Source organism: Archocentrus centrarchus, chromosome 16 (assembly GCF_007364275.1).
Source record: "Archocentrus centrarchus isolate MPI-CPG fArcCen1 chromosome 16, fArcCen1, whole genome shotgun sequence".
In the NCBI taxonomy this organism is placed as follows: Eukaryota; Metazoa; Chordata; class Actinopteri; order Cichliformes; family Cichlidae; genus Archocentrus; species Archocentrus centrarchus.
In genome coordinates, this window is record NC_044361.1 from 27875359 (window position 1) to 27882571 (window position 7213).

Consider the following 7213-nt stretch of genomic DNA (forward strand, 5'->3'; position numbering starts at 1 on the left):
GCACTTATGCAAACTTATCCAGCCGGCTACAGCTGACTTCCCAACTTTATTATCATATCGTTGTTATTAATGTATGACTGACCTATTTAAGTAATGGTGTACATTTATCATTCTCTATGTCTTGTGATTATATATTTATTGCTTGCACATGCTTCCTCTCCACCTTATGTCCTTTTATTTTTCTTCTTTCTCTTTTTTGCATCCCCCCCCCCCTTCTGTCTGTCCCTCTCCCCCCCCCCCGTCTCTCTCTTTGCTGAGGTGGCTGTACCTGCTGTGACTTTGACAAAGTAGTCGCCACGTGTATTTTAGCGTACATGCGGGTGCAGGGGTGCACGAGAGAGCGCGTTTGCGTGCGTGCGTCGCTTTCTCGATTTTTTTTTAGTTGCAAATGTGTCCCGACTGTTGCGCATGCAGCGTCCATCTGAGTGTGTGTGTGTGTGTGTGTGTGTGTCAGCTTACTGCAGCATGCTCGCACTTACGTCTGCTGCTGCTTATGTCATGCTACGCTCCCCTGTTCCGTCCTCCGTTACCCTCTCACTTTTTTTCATCCCTTGCTCTCTTGTTCACCTTGTTTCTGCCTCTGTGACAACCCCCCCCCCTCTTCCCCCGCCTCCCTCTGCCAGTCCCCTCCCTCATGTTTGCTCCTTCCTCTCTCTCTCTCTCTCTCTCTCTCATTGATAGTGAAGCATATGTGACTAGAATACCGAGGAGCTAATCATTATGCTATGAGCACAGCGCAGTGCTCGGGCAGAATGTCAATTCGCCCTCCTCCCTCTGTCTTCCTCTGCCTTTCCCTCCCCTCTCGTCCACGCTTTCCAAGCAATAGTTAACATGGAAGCCACATTTGCGCTCTACACTGAGAAAATTAAGGAAGCACTCTTGCCCATAACACACAGTGGTTGCAAACACTGGGCTTTTAACACCTGCACTTAAGTGCATGTGTAATGGTTCGGTGAGGTTTACGTTTGTGCTGTGGATGGTATTTGGAGTGTGCGCGCGTGTTACATAGTTGTTATGTAAAAGCGCTCCACATCAATTTGTCAAGAGCAAAGTGGTGTGGGATGGAGATGAGAGACAGCTGTTGAATGCATATTTAGAGAGAGGAGGGAGACTGAAACAGAGAGTGACAGCAGACTTTCTGTGGATGCAGCGAGGCCTAAATCACCACTAATATTAAGGTAAACAGCTTTGTAGGATTACTGACATTATATTGTAAACACTTAAAAAGACGGAGGCGTGATACGACAATAGTCATGCACATGCATGACTATTCAGTGTCACTCAGCAGTGCTGGGAAAAAAAAAAATAAGAGTGGGGTAAATGAAACCAGAGGTAAATTAGACCGCGTGCACACGCACACGCCTGGACTGCCGGGCGCGTGTCTGTGTGTGATGAAATGGGAGAGACAGCACGGAGACTCCTCCTGACTTCTTGAAAACTGCAGCTGTGGGTCACAGCTAGGGGTAACCCGGCCCTCCAGATCTTACACACAGACACACACACACACACACACACACACACCACGTGCACACAGACTAGAAAAGAACTGTAAATTTGCAAGTTGGACAGACGCATAAACAGTTATATACAAATGTCCACATACGCACACACAGACATAGGGGGAAAATAAAGCCGTGGCCTAAGGGAATCTCTAGCATGACATGGTTGCAGTCTAACAGGCTCAAGCATGAGTGAGTAATAGGTGTTCCAGCACTGTCCGCCCACTGGACAAAGACATCTTGAGATGCACATTATTTTATGAGATGCAAAGTGAATAGGTGAAAACATGATGATGCATTGGGTGGGCGGGTGGAGGGGGCTGTTTGAAGCCAAAGCAGAGGAGACAGCTCAGCATTGTCACATGCTATGTTTGCTTCCTGGTTTGATTAGGGGACAGGTTAGTGGACAAACCAGAGTTGATATACCCAGAGGCTATAATTTCATGTATGAGATGCAAATAGGTTTTAACATTACTATACAACACTTTGCATTCGGGTTATGAATGAAATAAGTCATTTGTTTTTTGGTTGGACCGGAGCAGCCGGTAATTAATTAGTGATAGACACATGGGTGATTTTGCTGCCACTTTATTAAATTAAACTCAATTGATTACAACTGGACAAATCTTTTAAAGCATAGTTTACAGACATCACTGTAAGGCAACACAGTGTTGTCACTAGCAATTAAAGAGCCACCTCATGCACAGAGTGACAAAATCAATGATTCAACACACCGTGGTGAGTTTAAAAGCCTCGGAGGACATGAAATGCTAAGAGAGCACTGGGGCTGTAAGGTTAAGAAAAAGATCTATATTGAAAAGGCTACTTGGACCCACCAGAGAGGAGCAGAGGTATCATAAGGCCAATGTCCCAGTCTCGTTAGGGGGGGATGAGACAGCATAGTCTGATCGAAAGTGGGATATGGGAGTTAGGCAGTGACATCATAGAGCTGCTTCTCTGGAGACTGCTGTCTGCTTGCAGTGGGCTCATGCTGTTGTACAATTGTGCCTTGTATGACTGAACATTATAAATAGTGAGAAGGGTGTCAGCTCCATTCAAAGGAGCTCTCCGTGAAGTGTCGGGGGTGCTCTGGTGAGAGGATGAATGTTTTTCAGCAATTTTTTGAGTGTCTGTGAGAGGAAGTAGTCCACTCCTCCTTGCAAAAGTATTCATACCCCTTGAACTTTTCCATATTTTGTCACATTACAACCACAAACATAAATATATTTCACTGGAATTTAATGTGAAAGACACACTTTTCAGTTTTTATTTGTAAAAAATGTTTTGAATCATGTATAATTTTCATTCCACTTCACAATTGTATACCACTTTGTGTTGGTCTTTCACATTAAATTTCAGTGAAATATATTTATGTTTGTGGTTGTAATGTGGCAAAATATGGAAAAGTTCAAGGGGTATGAATACTTTTGCAAGTCACTGTATATATACTCGTTTACAAGTAAAGGTATTCTATTCAAAGTTTGATTTATTATAAGTTATTTATAAGTTTAAGCAGCTCATTCTTATTAAGGAAAAAGTACTCACTATGCTGAAATGCCATTTACCACTTAAAATCAATTCAACTCAATTTTATTTTACTAAGCACTGTGTTAGTTAATTTCTGTCAGGACCACTTTAGTCTAAATTGGATTGTTTTTTCCATCTAAAGTAATTTCTGTTTGCTGGCATGCCTCTGTTCTGGGACCTCTTGGGGCTTGGGGGTCAATGACAATGGACATAACATTGATTAGGTGAGAAATAGCATGAAATGAGGGATTAAAGTGGCTTACAGAAGCATTATTATAATTATATTGCTTATCTAATTAACTTGCTGTTGAATGCTAAATCTGTTAAAATGTTTGATATGGAAAGCTGCATGGTGCCAGGGTGGCGCTGGCGTGAAGGGTATCACCATAAACTGGAAGTCTGCTGGTTTACAGCCTTTATTGTGTGGCTAGTGAAGTTGCAGAAAACAGAAATATTTATAGCATTCAAGGAAAAGCCTCAGAGTGGTCAAACATGTGACTAATTCTATATCAATAACATTCAACCACTATGCCCACCTGCATCCTACTTATCTTTAAAGGGCTCATATTATGCTTTTCCGTTTTCTGTCATTGTATAATGTTACAGTTGTCCGTAGTCATGTTAAACATAACTAAAATTTCAAATAATTATGATGTCAAATGGTCCAAAACACTCACTTTGTCAGTGAGCTGATATTTCAGCGTTATCTCAGGCACTCAGGTCTGGCCTTGAACACAGAAGCTCCATCCACCTGAGGGATATGCGACAAAAAAAAAGCTCAACGTAGCCAGGCTTTCTGTGCAGTAGCTGGCTCGACAAAACCTAAAATGATGGTGGTTATCAGTTTTCTCTGTCAACCTGAATGGGATGGTATAGTACCTAAATAGCATGGCACCAACCCCAAAAGAGCACCGAGATCATCTAGTCAGATGCTCTTAGTGCAGCCAAGGTCTTGATTTAAGCACAGAGGGGTTCACGCTTTCACAGTCGCAGCCCCCAGACTCTGAAATAATCTGCCACTTGATATTCATTCAGCAGAGTCTATATAGTCTTTTAAGTCCTGTCTTAAAACTCACTTTAATTCAAGTTCAGTTTGCATTGCATCAACTTTTTTTTTCATGTTGTGGTGTCTTTTTGTTTTAGCTTGTTTTTAGTCACATTTATTGTATTTGTTTGCTTTTATGTTTGATTTTATTGTATTTAATTTATGGATGCGTGGTTTTATCTTGTTTTTAACTAACTTGTAAAGCACTTTGATCAACCTTGTCAACCTCCGACCAATTTAGAATCACCAGTTAACTTAACAAGCTACTCAGTGCTGTGAGGTGTTGCTGCTGACCCGCTGCACCGCTGTGCTACCCTTATCCGCAATACATTTTCATACATTTGAATGATTTAATTTGTCCTTATTTAAAGAAAATGTGATGCAGGTGGTGGTAGCCTACAAAGTGGATTTCATCGACATTGTAATATGAAAAAAAAAAGAAAGAAAAAAGTTGCAGAAACCGTCAATGAGAACTTTTATTTTATTTAGAAAAAAATATTCAAAATGCTTCAAAAATAATTTAATTCATGATGTGAGGAGAATGAGGCAGCGCAGCTCAATTTGCCTCACCAAACTAGCTCACAGGGCTCTCTCCTTTTATTACAAGGCAACCATCATTGCAACTTTAGGCAACTTTATTGCAGATTGTAGTTTTGACTCACTTCATTAAGGTCTTATTGACCTTGAGGGAATCAATAGCAACAAAAACAAAAGAAAACAAACGAACAAAAAAAACCCGCCAGCATCAGTTATTGTTTTATATTCTCAATTAAACCAAAATTTCACAATTAGTGGATCCGCTCTCTGATTGGATGTATGCCTTTATGTGTGTGTGTGTGTCTTTATCTGTACTTGTGTACACATTAGTGACATTATGTCAATATGTGCCTCTGCCTGTGTGCTGTGTAGGCATGTATATGTTTGTGTATGTGTGTCACTGGGTATGAGGGGAGTCGTGTGGTCGTGCGATAGCATTTGTCACCCTGCGCATGTAACTATGTCAAACTCTGTCAGGGTAGTTTCCCCTGGCTGTGGATGCAACACATCCCTCTGATTACTCTCTCTGACTCTCCCTGTTGTGTGTGTCTCATTCAGATAGTGTGTGTTTGCTTCATGGCCAGTTTTTTCCCCTTTTCCCCACATTTCAAATGCTTATCGGACAAACTGACAGCGAGAAGAGAGAGGGAGAGATAGAAAGAGAGAATGGAGGGGGGTTGATATTCATCTTTGAGAAAAAATACCTAGGAGCGAGAGAGAGGGAGAGTGGAGGAGTGGGTGTTGGGAAGGAGGAGGGAGGGTGAGGAGAGAGTGGGAGGGTGCAGAGAGAGGGAGAGAGAAAGAGCTAGCTGATTAGATTGGAGAAAGCCAAGGAGGTATGGGTATACTATTGAGCAAGGGGAGAGGCAGAGGGGAGGGTGACTAAGTGAATGCAGTTTGCCGTCGCGTGTCGCCGTATCACAGTGAAGTCCACAGGCAGTCGGACGGATCGGACCTGAATCAACAAATGGGGACAGAAAAACTGGATGTATGCTGCATATGAGGGGAAAAACCAAGGGAGGACATAGAGTCTGCCTTCATATCCTTTTATCGTTGCATCTAATACTACTGTGAGGAACCCACAGGGAGGGAAAAGAAAAACAGCGGACAACTCATTTTTCCTCTAACATCCTCTCTGAAGCTGAGGAGCTGTGATTAGAGTCAACTGTGGGACTCGCTGGGATTTTTGAATATAAGCTCAGTAAGTATTTGTATAGGCTGTTTAACGGCACTGTACGAGTGTGTGTGTGTATGTGTGTGTGCGCGCGCGCGCGTGTGTGTGTGTGTGTGTATTGATGCCTCAGCTTTGTGCACTGCCTCTGATGTTTTTTTTCTCATGAAAAATGCGAATACAAGAAGAGCTGGAAGGGAATTTAAATCCAGTTGTGCTGCAGTGTTTTCTTTATTGGCACATATTGTTGGCATCACTGAACTGCTTTTCTTTTCTAATTTAAACAACTACCCCAGACTTGACTCTGTGTGTGTTTGTGCCTTTTTCTCCTCAGTGCCGGTGTGCGTGTGTGAGTGTGTGTGTGCGTGAGCTGATAATAGCAGCTCCATTGGTATTCAGCGGAGGGAGCTCCAGGATCTCGCTGCGCCTTTCCCCAGGATGGGATCACAGAGCAGGGATTGTGCTTGCCTGTGGAGAGCCCGCTGAAATGGGTGAGTGTCCATCCTTCTCTTTCTCTCCCCCCCCTCTCCATTCTCTTTCACCCCTCATTTTATTGTTTCTTATATATCTCTCCATATATGTATGGCTTCAGTCTGCAAAGCATTTTCACTCCTGATGGGCCCCCTCTTTTTCTTGTGTCTCCCCCACTCACCCTGTACAGCCCCACCTGTTTCCCTCCATCACTCCTTCCATCCTCTTTTTCATTTACCCCCCCGCTCCCCCCAACTCCTCAATCAGGAGATAAACAGTCCTGTCCAGTTTTAATGGATACAGACAAAATCTGAACGGCTCAGTCCATTTTGTTGCTTGTCTCCCCCTGTCCCTGCATTCCCTCTTTGCCTCCCTCTCTATCTTCCCCTCTTCGGCTGTGTCACCCCTCCCCCTTCTCTCTTCCACCCCTCTCTCGGTCTCTTCAAGCTCCTCACTACATTCTGTTTGATTTTAGACACACTGAAGACGTTCTGAGACTCTTTCCTGACATAGGAAATGAATGAAGATGCTGTGAATGTGTGTGTGTGTGTGTGTAAGGACTGCTATTTCTGTGTCTGTGTCAATCTTTTTTTTCCCACTCAGAGGGAACAGAGGTTTGTGTTCAGCCTCAGAGTGAAGGACTGGAGCAACAAAAGGTTATGAAGTAGATCGGTGTATTTAATAGCTTCAGGCATGACAGCTGTGACACATATGTACATGCACAACCACACAATGTCACTCTTTTTACACGCACCTCTGTCTTTGCACTCCTCACTGACACACCAGTTTACACCCACCTACATCTTTTCACACCTGCGACACCTTAGCATGCTTAAGGTGCCAACAAAGACTGGGCTTATTCACACACACACACACACACACACACACACACACACACACACACACACACACACACACACACACACACACACACACACACACACACACACACACACACAATAG